General features: G+C 46.4%; 1 protein-coding gene across 5 annotated transcripts in view; it reads right to left on the bottom strand.

Annotated features, from left to right (window-relative positions):
- LOC139263148 (intelectin-1-like) overlaps positions 1 to 14,415 on the bottom strand; it is an 88,483-nt gene that overhangs the window by 50,172 nt on the left and 23,896 nt on the right. The window contains exon 1 of one of the 5 annotated variants that reach the window (XM_070878774.1): positions 1,462 to 1,511. The exons of the other annotated variants lie outside the window; for them this stretch is intronic. The gene's annotated coding sequence lies outside the window, so the exon portion shown is untranslated. Of the gene's footprint in view, positions 1 to 1,461; positions 1,512 to 14,415 lie in introns of those variants that run through there. 5 annotated transcript variants of the gene reach the window in all.

The raw sequence follows: 14,415 nt of genomic DNA, 5'->3' as shown, positions 1-14,415 counted from the left end.
ATTTTAAATGTTTCTATGAGGTCCCCTCTCATTCTTCTGAACTCCAGTGAATACAAGCCCAGTCTTTCTTGATAGGTCAGTCCCGCCATCCCGGGAATCAGTCTGGTGAACCTTCGCTGCACTCCCTCAATAGCAAGAATGTCCTTCCTCAGGTTAGGAGACCAAAACTGTACACAATACTCCAGGTGTGGCCTCACCAATGCCCTGTACAACTGTAGCAACACCTCCCTGCCCCTGTACTCAAATCCCCTTGCTATGAAGGCCAACATGCCATTTGCTTTCTTAACCGCCTGCTACACCTGCATGCCAACCTTCAATGACTGATGTACCATGACACCCAGGTCTCTTTGCACCTCCCCTTTTCCTAATCTGTCACCATTCAGATAATAGTCTGTCTCTCTGTTTTTACCACCGAAGTGGATAACCTCACATTTATCCACATTATACTTCATCTGCCATGCATTTGCCCACTCACCTAACCTATCCAAGTCGCTCTGCAGCCTCACAGCATCCTCCTCGCAGCTCATACTGCCACCCAACTTAGTGTCATCCGCAAATTTGGAGATACTACATTTAATCCCCTCATCTAAATCATTAATGTACAGTGTAAACAGCTGGGGCCCCAGCACAGAACCTTGCGGTACCCCACTAGTCACTGCCTGCCATTCTGAAAAGTACCCATTTACTCCTACTCTTTGCTTCCTGTCTGACAACCAGTTCTCAATCCATGTCAGTACACTACCCCCAATCCCATGTGCTCTAACTTTGCACATCAATCTCTTGTGTGGGACCTTGTCGAACGCCTTCTGAAAGTCCAAATATACCACATCAACTGGTTCTCCCTTATCCACTCTACTGGAAACATCCTCAAAAAATTCCAGAAGATTTGTCAAGCACGATTTCCCTTTCACAAATCCATGCTGACTTGGACCTATCATGTCACCTCTTTCCAAATGCACTGCTATGACATCCTTAATAATTGATTCCATCATTTTACCCACTACCGATGTCAGGCTGACCGGTCTATAATTCCCTGTTTTCTCTCTCCCTCCTTTTTTAAAAAGTGGGGTTACATTGGCTACCCTCCACTCCATAGGAACTGATCCAGAGTCAATGGAATGTTGGAAAATGACTGTCAACGCATCCACTATTTCCAAGGCCACCTCCTTAAGTACTCTGGGATGCAGTCCATCAGGCCCTGGGGATTTATCGGCCTTCAATCCCATCAATTTCCCCAACACAATTTCCCGGCTAATAAGGATTTCCCTCAGTTCCTCCTCCTTACTAGACTCCCCGACCCCTTTTATAACCGGAAGGTTGTTCGTGTCCTCCTTCGTGAATACCGAACCAAAGTACTTGTTCAATTGGTCTGCCATTTCTTTGTTCCCCGTTATGACTTCCCCTGATTCTGACTGCAGGGGACCTACGTTTGTCTTTACTAACCTTTTTCTCTTTACATACCTATAGAAACTTTTGCAATCCGTCTTAATGTTCCCTGCAAGCTTCTTCTCATACTCCATTTTCCCTGCCCTAAGTATTAAAAGAGACGGCGTAAGTTATAGCAGATGCATTGGTTATAATCTACCAAAATTCTCTGGACTCTGGGGAGGTACCAGTGGATTGGAAAGCAGCTAATGTAATGCCTCTGTTTAAAAAAAGGGGGCAGACAAAAGGCAGATAACTATAGGCCGGTTAGTTTAACATCTGTAATGGAGAAAATGCTTGAAGCTATCATTAAGGAAGAAATAGCGGGACATCGAGATAGGTATAGTGCAATCAAGCAGACGCTACATGGATTCATGAAGGGGAAATCATGTTTAACTAATTTACTGGAATTATTTTAAGATATAACGAGCATGGTGGACAGAGGTGTACTGATGGATGTGGTGTATTTAGATTTCCAAAAGGCATTCGATAAGGTGCCACACAAAAGGTTACCGCAGAAGATAAAGGTACGCGGAGTCAGCGGAAATGTATTAGCATGAATAGAGAATTGGCTGGCTAACAGAAAGCAGAGAGTTGGGATAAATGGGTCCTTTTCAGGTTGGCAATTGGTGGTTAGTGGTGTGCCATAGGGATCGGTGCTGGGACCACAACTGTTTACAATATACATAGATGACCTGGAGGAGGGGACAGAGTGTCGTGTAACAAAATTTGCAGATGACACAAAGATTAGTGGGGAAGCGGGTTGTGTAGAGGACACAGAGAGGCTGCAAAGAGATTTAGACAGGTTAAGCGAATGGGCTAAGGTTTGGCAGATGGAATACAATGTCGGAAAATGCGAGATCATCCACCTTGGAAAAAAAAACAGGAAAAGGGAATATTATTTGAATGGGGAGAAATTACAACATGCTGCGGTGCAGAGGGATCTGGGGGTCCTTTGCATGAATCCCAAAAGGTTAGTTTGCAGGTACAGCAGGTAATCAGGAAAGCGAATGGAATGTTGGCCTTCATTGCGAGAGGGATGGAGTACAAAAGCAGGGAGGTCCTGCTGCATCTGTATAGGGTTTTGGTGAGGCCGCACCTGGAGTACTGTGTGCAGTTTTGGTCACCTTACTTAAGGAAGGATATACTAGCTTTGGAGGGGGTACAGAGACGATTCACTAGGCTGATTCCGGAGATGAGGGGGTTACCTTATGATGATAGATTGAGTAGACTGGGTCTTTACTTGTTGAAGTTCAGAAGGATAAGGGGTGATCTTCTAGAAACATTTAAAATCATGAAAGGAATCGACAAGATAGAGGCAGAGAGGTTGTTTCCACTAGTCGGGGAGACTAGAACTAGGAGGCACAGCCTCAAAATACGGGGGAGCCAATTTAAAACTGAGTTGAGAAGGAATTTCTTCTCCCAGAGGGTTGTGAATCTGTGGAATTCTCTGCCCGGAAGCAGTTGAGGCTAGCTCATTGAATGTATTCAAATCACAGATAGATACATTTTTAACCAATAAGGGAATTAAGGGTTATGGGGAGAGGGCGGGTAAGTGGAGCTGAGTCCATGGCCAGATCAGCCATGATCTTTTTGAATGGCGGAGCAGGCTCGAGGGGCTAGATGGCCTACTCCTGTTCCTAATTCTTATGTTCTTATGTGAACAGCCAGTTGTTGTGGTGCAAATAGGTACCAACGATATAGGTAAAAAAACGGGATGAGGTCCTACAAGCTGAATTTAGGGAGCTAGGAATTAAATTAAAAAGTAGGACTTCAAAGGTAGTAACCTCAGAATTGCTACTGGTGCCACATGCTCGTCAGAGTAGGAATCACAAGCTAGCTCAGTTGAATACGTGGCTGGAGGAGTGGTGCAGAAGGGAGGGATTCAAATTCCTCGGACATTGGAACCGGTTCTGTGGGAGGTGGGACCAGTACAAACCAGACGGTCTGCACCTGGGCAAGACAGGAACCAATGTCCGAGGGCGAGTGTTTGCTCGTGCTGTTGGGGCGGGGTTAACCTAACATGGCAGGGGGATGGGAACCTATGCAGGGAGACAGAGGGAAGTAGAATGGGGGCAGAAGCAAAAGATAGAAAGAAGAAATGTAAAAGTGGAGGGCAGAGAATCCCAAGGCAAAAATCAAAAAGGGCCACAGTACAGCAAAATTCTGAAGGGGCAAAGTGTGTTAAAAAGACAAGCCTGAAGGCCCTGTGCCTTAAAGTGAGGAGTATTCAAAATAAGGTGGATGAATTAACTGCACAGGCAGCAATTAATGAATATGATGTAATTGGCATCAGGGAGACATAGTTCCAGGGTGACCAAGACTGGGAACACAACATCCAGGTGTGTTCAACATTCAGGAACAATAGACAGAAAGGAAAAGGAGGTGGGGTAGCATTGCTGGTTAAAGAGGAAATTAACGCAATAGGAAGGAAGGACATTAGCTTGGATGATGTGGAATCTAAATGGGTGGAGCTGTGGAATACCAAAGGGCAGAAAACGCTAGTGGGAGTTGTGTACAGACCAGCAAACAGTAGTAGTGAAATTGGGGGCAACATCAAATGAGAAATTAGGGATGCGTGCAATAAAGCAGTTATCATGGGTGACTTTAATCTACATAGAGATTGGACTAACCAAACTGGTAGCAATACGGTGGAGGCGGATTTCCTGGAGTGTATTAGGGATGGCTTTCGAGACCAATATGTCGAGGAACCAATTAGAGGGCTGGCCATCCTCGACTGGGTGATGTGTAATGAGAAAGGACTAATTAGAAATATTGTTGTGCGAGGTCCTTGGGGAAGATTGACCATAATATGGTGGAATTGTTTATCAAGATGGAGAGTGACACAGTTAATTCAGAGACTAGGGTCTTGAATTTGGGGAAAGGTAACTTCGATGGTATGAGACGTGAATTGGTTCGAACAGACTGGCAAATGTTACTGAAAGGGTTGGCGGTGGATAGGCAATGGCAAACATTTAAAGATCACATGGATGAACTTCAACAATTGTACATCCCTGTGGGAGTAAAAATAAAATGGGGAAGGTGGCTCAATCGTGGCTAACAAGGGAAATTAAGGATAGTGTTTAATCCAAGGAAGAGGCATATAAATTGGCCAGAAAAAGCAGCAAACCTGCGGACTGGGAGAACTGTAGAATTCAGCAGAGGAGGACAAAGTTTAATTAGGAGGGGGAAAATAGAAAAAGGAGCGAAAGATTAAACGGGTAATTATAGACCAGTTAGCCTGACATCAGTAGTGGGGAAATTGTTGGAATCAATTATTAAAGATGAAATAGCAGCGCATTTGGAAAGCAGTGACAGGATCGGTCCAAGTTAGCATGGATTTATGAAAGGGAAATCATGCTTGACAAATATTCTGGAATTTTTTGAGGATGTCATCATCATCATCATCATCATCATCATCATAGGCAGTCCCTCGGAATTGAGGAGGATTTTTTTCCACTCCCAAAGTGAGTTCTTTGATGAGAGAAAGCTTGCAGGGAACATAAAAACTGACTGCAAAATCTTCTATCGATATGTGAAGAGAAAAAGATTCGTGAAGACAAACGTAGGTCCCTTGCAGTCAGATTCAGGTGAATTTATATTGGGGAACAAAGAAATGACAGACCAGTTGAACAAATACTTTGGTTCTGTCTTCACGAAGGAAGACACAAATAAACTTCCGGAAATACTCGGGGACCGAAGGTCTTGTGAGAAGGAGGAACTGAAGGAAATCCTTATTAGGCAGGAAATTGTGTTCGGGAAATTGATGGAATTGAAGGCCAATAAATCCCCGGGGCCTGATAGTCTGCATCCCAGGGTACTTTAGGAAGTGGCCCTAGAAATAGTGGATGCATTGGTGAACATTTTCCAACAGTCTATCTACTCTGGATCAGTTCCTATGGACTGGAGGGTAGCTAATGTAACACCACTTTTAAAAAAAGGAGGGATAGATTAAATGGGTAATTATAGACTGGTTAGCCTGACATCAGTCGTGGGGAAAATGTTGGAATCAATTATTAAAGATGAAATAGCAGCCCATTTGGAAAGCAGTGACAGAATCGGTCCAAGTCAGCATGGATTTATGAAAGGGAAATCATGGTTGAAGAATCCTCGCATATCGTGGCTGTCGACCAGTTGTTGTATCTCCTGTGCTTTCTCCATCCACCACCTGCTCTTTTAGTCCCAAGTTTTTTGTTGGACCTGAGCCTTGAGCCGTCTGTAATGTTTTGCAGCTCCCGAGTTGGGCTGTTGCTTGAGGCTCAGAAATGCTCTGTGCTTGCGATCTATTAGTTCTTCGATCTCCTGATCATTTTTTCAAACCAGTCCTGGTGTTTTCTGGTTGAGTGACCAAGTGTCTCTTCACAGGCACTGGTTATAGAGGCCTGGAGGGCAGACCAAGCGCTATGGGGATTCAGCATCTAAGGGTCATCAAGGCACGCCAGATTGGCTGTGAGGCGCTGGCTGTATAGGGCTCTCTTAGCTGGGTCTCTCAGTGCCCCGGCATTAACTTTTTTGCGGAACTGCTTCTGCTGTCCCCTCTGCTTTGGGGCAATGTTAATGTTGATGATGGATCGGAGTAGGCAGTGGTCCGTCTAGCAGTTGTCAGCTCCTGTCATGGCGCCGGTGATGCGCACAGCCTTGTGATCCCTGGCTCGGATGATGGCATAGTCAAGCAGGTGCCAGTATTTGGAGCGAGGATGTTGCCACGATGTCTTTTATTTGTCCCTCTGGTGGAACAGGGTGTTGGTGATGAGGAGTTCATGTTCTAGACATTTTGTCAGGAGTAGGGTACCACTGGAGTTGGCTTTCCCTACCCCCTCCCTGCCAATCACGCCTCCCCAGAGGGCTGTGTCTTTTCCAACCCTGGCATTAAAATCACCCAGGAGGATCAATTTGTCACGCATGGGGATACGGGACAAGGATGTCTCGACGTTGGAATAAAATCCCTCTTTAGCCTCGTCCGTTGAATCGAGTGTAGGGGCGTATGCACTGATGACTGTGGCACATTGGTTCCGAGATAGGGTAAGGCGAAGGGTCATGAGGCGTTTGGTAACCCCACAGGAGGAGTCTTTGAGGCGATAGACCAGCTCATTCTTGACGGCAAAGCTGACTCCATGAAGGCGGCGTTCTGCCTCTGGTTTCCCTTTCCAGAAGGTGTAGCCTCCACCATGTTCCTTCAACTGGCCTTCCCCTGCCTACCGGGTCTCGATTAGGGTGGCGATGTCAATGTCAAAACGTCTGAGTTCCCGGGCAACTATGGTGGTGCGGCATTCTGCTCTGTTGCTGAGTGAGTGGGCAAATGCATGGCAAATGCAGTATAATGTGGATAAATGTGAGGTTATCCACTTTGGTGGCAAAAACACGAAGGCAGAATATTATCTGAATGGTGGCAGATTAGGAAAAGGCGGGGTGCAACGAGACCTGGGTGTCATGGTACATCAGTCATTGAAAGTTGGCGTGCAGGTACAGCAGGCGATGAAGAAGGCAAATGGTATGTTGGCCTTCGTAACTAGGGGATTTGACTACAGGAGCAGGGAGGTCTTATTGCAGTTGTATAGGGCCTTGGTGAGGCCTCACCTGGAATATTGTGTTCAGTTTTGGTCTCCTAATGTGAGGAAGGACATACTTGCTATTGAGGGAGTGCAGCAAAGGTTCACCAGACTGATTCCCGGGATGGCAGGACTGACCTATGAGGAGAGACTGGATCGACGGGTCCTGTATTCACTGGAGTTTAGAAGGATGAGAGGGGATCTCATAGAAACATAACATTTTGACGGTACTGGACAGTTTAGATGCAGGAAGAATGTTCCTGATGTTGGGGAAGTCCAGAACCAGGGGACACAGTCTAAGGATAAGGGGTAAGCCATTTAGGATTGAGATGAGGAGAAGGAGAAATCTCTTCACTCAGAGAGTTGTGAACCTGTAGAATTCCCTACTGCAGAGAATTGCTGATGGCAGTTCATTGGATATATTCAAGAGGGTGTTAGATATGGTCCTTACGGCTAAAGGGATCGAGGGGTATGGAGAGAAAGCAGGAAAGGTTTACTGAGGTGAATGATCAGCCATGATCTTATTGAATGGTGGTGAAGGCTTGAAGGGTGAATGGCCTACTCCTGCTCCTATTTTCTATGTTTTTATGTCTCTATGTTTCTATCAGGCAGTGTATTCCAAAACCTAACCACTCGCTGCGTGAAATAGTTACTTCCTCATGTCGCCTCTGGCTCTTTTGCCAATCACCTTAAATCTGTCCCCTCTCGTTATCGACCCACCAACCATTGGAAACAGTTTCTCTTTATTTACTTTATCTAAACCTTCATAATTTTAATCACCTCTATCAAATCTTCTCTTTGTCTTCTCTGCTCCAAGGAGAACAAATCCAGCCTCTCCAGTCTATCCACGTAACTGTAATCCACTAACCCTGGAACCATTCTAGTAAATCTCTCTGCACCCTCTCTAAAACGTTCACGTCCTTCCTAAAGTGTGTTGCCTAGAATTGGCACAATACTTCAGCTGGGGCTGCACTCGGGTTTTATATAGGTTTAGCATCACTTCCTGGCTTTTGTACTCTATGTCTATTTATAAAGCCCAGGATCCCATATGCTTTATTAACTGCTTTGTAAACCTGTCCTGCCACCTTCAAAGATTTGTCCACAAAGACCCACAGGTCTCTCTGTTCTTGCACCCCCTTTAAAATTATACCATTTAGTGTGTATGGTCTGTCTTCATTCTTCCTACCAAGATGTATCACCTCACACATCGTTGCATTGAATTGCATCTTCCATGTGTCCACCCATCTTATATGTCATTGTGACGGATGTTACTTCAGTTTATTCTGGGAGCCATTCATCTGCTCCTGGCACAGGTCTGCTCCCCTGTCAATTCTCCCTTGTCTCAGACCCTCCTGAATCCTACTCTCGTTCCTCAGTCTCCCACTCCCCTCTCCCGCAATTCCAGTTTCCCACACCATGCTCCGCCTTCCAGATTCACAGTCCCCTTTTTCAGGCTTATGTTTCTGTCAGTTAGGTTTCCAACTTACTTGTCCCCTGTTATGTATGTAAACCTGTAAATGCCATATCTAACCACCAGAGGGCTTATCCCCTGGAGTCCCAAGGGATCCCACAATCCCTTGGGAGCACCTGTACGTAAGGAGGCCTCACAGGCTGGAGGGACACTCTGAGATCTGTAATAAAGGACTACGATCACACCGTACTTTGAGCTTGCAGTACCCAGCCTGACTCTTTATTCAAGACAGAACAACTGGCGATGAAATACAAATGACGAACCCCACCACAACAATGCAGAAAACCGTGGGCATCCTGGAGAAATTGTCGGAGGGAGATGATTGGGAAACCTTCATGGAGCGACTTGACCAATACTTTGTGGCCAACGAGCTGGAAGGAGAAGCGAATGCTGCCAAACGAAGGACGATTCTCCTCACCGTTTGCGGGGCACCAACGAATGGCCTCATGAAAAATCTGCTCGCTGCAGCGAAACCCACAGACAAGTCATACAATAAGTTGTGCACATTGGTGCAGGAGCATCGAAACCCGAAGGAAAGCGTTCTGATGGCGAGGTATCGGTTCTACACGTACAAGAGGTCTGAAGGCCAGGAAGTGGCGAGCTACGTCACCGAACTAAGGCACCTTGCAGGACATTGCAAATTTGAAGGACACTTGGAGCACATGCTTACGGACTTCTTTGTACTTGGCATTGGCCATGAAGTAATACTTTGCAAACTTTTGACTGCAGAGACCCCAACCTTGAATAAAGCCATCGCGATTATAGCCACTAGTGACAATACCAAAAAAAATTCTCAGCACACGAGTGCTGCTGCAAGTACTGTGAACAATGTTGTTTTCGAATCAAAATGTACAGGGTAGTAATTACACACCTGCAGCTGCACATCTGCAGATGACTCAGAGTCCACCATCAAGGGTGGTGAATACAAGGTCATTCACACCTTGTTGGTGGTGCGGGGGTGATCATCGTTTCCATTCATGTTTGCAAGGGCTGTGGAACAATGGGACACCTCTATCGCATGTGCAGGCGAGCTGCAAACCCTGCTAATCCAGAAAACCACCATTTTGCTGAGGAGGACAGATCCATGGCGGAACGCGATGAACCACAGCCTCAGCCAAGGAGGCAGAGGTATATGGGGTGTACACATTTACTACAAAGTGTTCCCCGATAATGCTGAAGGTTGAATTAAATGGACTCCTGGTGTCCAAGGAGCTGGACACGGGCACAAGCCAGTCCATAATGAGCAAAAAGTCTTTGGATAAATTGTGGTGCAGCAAGGCCCATTCATACTAAACTGAGAATGTACAGAAAGGAATTGCTACTGTAAAGGTCTCCTACGATGGAGCGGTGCACAAGTTACCACTCTGGGTGGTACTGGGCGATGGCCTCACACTGTTCAGCAAGAGCTGGCTGGGAAAGATACGCTGGAACTAGGACGACGTCCGAGCGCTTTCGCCCGTCGACGACATATCATGTGCCCAGGTGCTAAACAAGTTCCCCTCGCTGTTCGAACCAGGCATCGGAAAGTTCCAAGGAGCAAAAGTGCAGATCCGTTTGATTCTGGGGGCGCGACCCATCCCTCACAATATGAGAGCAATATCTTACATGATGAGAGAGAGGGTGGAGAACGAATTGGACAGGCTGCAATGAGAAGGCAACATTTTGCTGATCGAATTCAATGAGTGGGCCAGTTCGATTGTTCCAGTCCTCAAGGGAGACGGCACCATCAGAGCCTGTGGTGATTATAAAGTAACTATCAATCATTTCTCACTGCAGGATCAGTACCCGCTACCGAAGGCAGACGACCTATTTGCGATGCCGACGGGAGGGAAAACATTCACGAAGCTGGACTTAACCTCAGTTTACATGACGCAGGAGCTGGAGGAATCATCGAAAGGCCTCACCTGCATCAACATGCACAAAGATCTCTTCATTTACAACAGATGCCCTTTTGGGATTCGATCGGTCACGGCGATATTCCAGAGGAACATGGAAAGCTTGCTGAAGTCGGTCCCGCACACCATGGTCTTCCAGGACGACATCTTGGTTACAGGTCGGGACACCGTCGAGCACCTGCAGAACCTGGAGGAGCTTCTTTGTCTGGTTACTCATGTGGGGCTCAGGCTAAAACGCTCGAAGTGCGTTTTCCTGGTGCCTGAAGTGGATTTCCTGGGGAGAAGAATCGTAGCGGACGGCATCAGACCCACCGATTCGAAAACGGAGGCAATCAAGAATGCACCGAGACCACAGAACGTGATGGAGCTGCAGTCATTTCTAGGATTCCTGAACTATTTTGGTAACTTCTTACCGGGCCTTAGCACATTGTTAGAACCCCTGCACTCTTTACTGCGTAAAGGAGATGAATGGGTAAAAGCCAAGAAAATGCCTTTGAGAAAGCTAGGAAGCTGTTATGTTCAAACAAATTGCTTGTGTTGTATGATCCATGTGAGTGTTTGGTACTAGCATGTGATACGTCATCATAAGAGATCGGGTGTGTATTGCAACAAGCTAATGAATTTGGGAAATTGCAACCCATTGCTTATGCATCCAGATGTCACTCTAAGGCCAAGAGGGCCTACAGTATGATCGAAAAAGAAGCATTAGCATGTGTTTACGGGGTAAAGAGAAGGCATCAATATTGTTCGGGCTCAAATTTGAATTGGAAAGTGACCATAAGCAGCTTATATCCCTCTTTTCTGAAAGCAAGGGGATAAATACGAATGCATTGGTCCGTATCCAGAGATGGGCGCTCACATTGTCCGCATACAACTATGCCATCCACCACAGGCCAGGCACAGAAAACTGTGCCAATGTTCTCAGTAGGTTGCCATTGCCCACCACAAGGGTGGAGATGGCATAGCCCGCAGATTTAGTCATGGTAATGGAAACATTCAAGAGTGAGCAATCACCTGTTACCTCCCGACAGATTAGAACCTGGACGAGCCAGGACCCCTTACTGTCCTTCGTAAAAAAAACTGTGTGCTCCACGGGAGTTGGTCTAGTGTCCCGTTAGAGATGCAGGAGGAAATAAAGCCGTACCAGCGGCGCAAAGATAAAATGTCTATACAGGCAGACTGCCTCCTATGGGGTAATCGGGTAGTGGTGCCAAAAAAGGGCAGGGACACTTTCATCAGTGATCTCCACAGCACCCACCCAGGCATCGTAATGATGAAAACGATAGCCAGATCCCATGTGTGGTGGCCTAGTATTGTTGCAGACTTAGAGTCTTGCATGCACAAATGTAATATATGTCCACAGTTAAGCAATGCACCCAGGGAGGCGCCACTAAGTTTATGGTCCAGGCCCTCCAAACCGTGCTCCAGGGTCCATGTTGACTATGCAGGCCCATTCTTGGGAAAAATGTTCTTAGTGATTGTAGATGAGTACTCCAAATGGATTGAATGTGTGATAATGTCGGCAAGCACATCCGCTGCCACCATTGAAAGCCTACGGGCTATGTTTGCCAAGCACGGCCTGCCTGATATCCTTGTAAGTGACAAAGGGCCATGCTTTACCAGTGCCGAGTTCAAGGAGTTCATGACCGGAATGGGATCAAACATGTGACATCTGCCCCGTTGAAACCAGCGTCCAACAGTCAGGCAGAATGAGCAGTTCAAACAATCAAGCAGAGCTTGAAAAGGGTAACTGAAGGCTCACTGCAGACTCGCTTATCCCAAGTCCTGCTTAGTTACCGCACAAGACCCCACTCGCTCACTGGGGTCCCTCCCGCTGAACTGCTCAGGAAAAGGGCACTAAAGACAAGGCTCTCATTTGTACATGCTGATCTACATGAACAGGCAGAGAGCAGACGGCTTCAACAGGATCATATCATGATCGCGCAAATGTGTCACGTGAAATTGACATAAATGATCCTGTGTTGAACTTTGAACAAGGTCCCAAGTGGCTTCCTGGCATTGTTTTGGCCAAAGAGGGGAGTAGAGTGTTTTTGGTGAAATTCTCAAATGCACTCACCTGCAGGAAACACTTGGACCAAACCAAACTCAGAACAACTCACAATAGACTCCACCTTTTTCGATCCTCCAACATACATCCAAGTGGCAACCGACCCAGCGGTTGACCACGAAGTAGAACCCATCACCCACAGCAACCCAGCAGGACTCACCACCCCCAGCAGCCCAGCAAGGTCAGCTGCACAATAGCCTGGCGAGGGTCCAACAAACGACTCACCAAAACCAGCATTTGCACCAAGGCGATCAACCAGGGAAAGGAAGGCCCCAGATCGACTCACATTGTAAATAGTTACACTATTGACTTTGGTGGGGGGGGAGTGTTGTTATGTATGTAAACCTGTAAATGCCATGTCTAACCACCAGAAGGCTTATCCCCTGGAGTCCCAAGGGATCCCACAATCCCTTGGGAGCACCTGTATATAAGGAGGCCTCACAGGCTGGAGATCTGTAATAAAGGACTATGGTCACACCCTACTTTGTGCTGGCAATATGCAATCTGACTCTTTATTCAAGACATAACATCCCTGACCTGGAACATAAGAACATAAGAAACAGGAGCAGGAGCAGGCAATTTGGCCCCTCGAGCCTGCTCCGCCATTTATTAAGATCATGGCTGATTTAATCATGGATTTAACTCCACTTCCCTGCCCGTTCCCCATAACCTTTTATTCCCCTATCGCTCAAAAATCTTTTTATCTCCCCCTAAAAGGTGGCTTCCTGATTACTTGCTGTAGCTGCATACTAACTTTTTGTGTTTCATGCACAAGGACCCCCAGGTACCTCGGTACTGCAGCACTTTGATATTTTTCTCCATATAAATAATCATTTACTTTTCTAATTTTTCTGCCAAAGTGGATAACCTCATTTTCCCACATTCTCCTTCATCTGCCAATTTTTTGCCCATTCATTAACCTGTCTATATCGCTTTGCAGATTTTTTGTGTCCACCTCACAACTTGCTTTCCCACCTATCTTTGTATCATCAGCAAACTTGGTTACATTACACTCAGTCCCTTCATCCAAGTCATTAATATAGATTGTAAATAGTTGAGGCCCCAGCACCGATCCCTGCAGCACCCCACTAGTTACTGTTTGCCAACCGGAAAATGACCTATTTATCCCGACTCTCTGTTATCTATTAGTTAGCCAATCCTCTATCCATGCGAATATATTACCCCCAACCCCGTGAAATTTTACCTTGTGCAGTAACCTTTCATGTGGCACCTTATCAAATGCCTTCTGGAAATCCAATTACACCACATCCACTGGCTCCCCCTTATCCACCTGCGTGTTACATCCTCAAAGAACTCCAGCAAATTTGTCAAACATGATTTCCCTTTTTTTAAACCATGCTGACTCTGCTTGACTGAATTATGCTTTTCCAAATGTCCTGCTACTGCTTCCTTAATAATGGACTCCTGCATTTTCCCAATGACAGATGTTAGGCTAACTGGTCTATAGTTTCCTGCTTTCTGTCTGCCTCCTTTTTTAAATAGGGGAGTTACATTTGCGGTTTTCCAATCTGCTGGGACCTCCGCAGAATCCAGGGAACTTTGGTAGATTACAACCAAAGCATCCACTATCTCTGCAACCACTTCTTTTAAAACCCTAGGATGCAAGCCACCAGGTCCAGGGGACTTGTCCTCCTTTCGTCCCATTATTTTACTGAGTACTACTTCTTTAGTGATAGTGATTGTTTTAAGTTCCACCCTCCCTAAAGCCTCTCATTCCCTAATTTCATACTTCTTGGTTTCCTATTCACTCCTCCATTTCCGATTTGCAGAGACCTTGTTCCCATTCCCCTCTCACGGGCTCCAAATCTCCTGCACCACTTAAATACCCAGCCTCCCGCTGACCTCCCTCACATTTCTAGCCTCCCGCTCTCCTCCCTTACATTCCCAGTTTCCCGCCGACCTCCCTCACATTCCCAGTTTCCCGCTGACCTCCCTCACATTCCCAGTCTCCCGCTGACCTCCCTCACATTCCCAGCCTCCCGCCGA

Source organism: Pristiophorus japonicus, chromosome 4, assembly GCF_044704955.1.
Source record: "Pristiophorus japonicus isolate sPriJap1 chromosome 4, sPriJap1.hap1, whole genome shotgun sequence".
Classification (NCBI taxonomy): Eukaryota; Metazoa; Chordata; class Chondrichthyes; family Pristiophoridae; genus Pristiophorus; species Pristiophorus japonicus.
The sequence above is the reverse complement of the archived record's forward strand: the minus strand, read 5'-3'. Positions and strand labels throughout refer to the sequence as shown.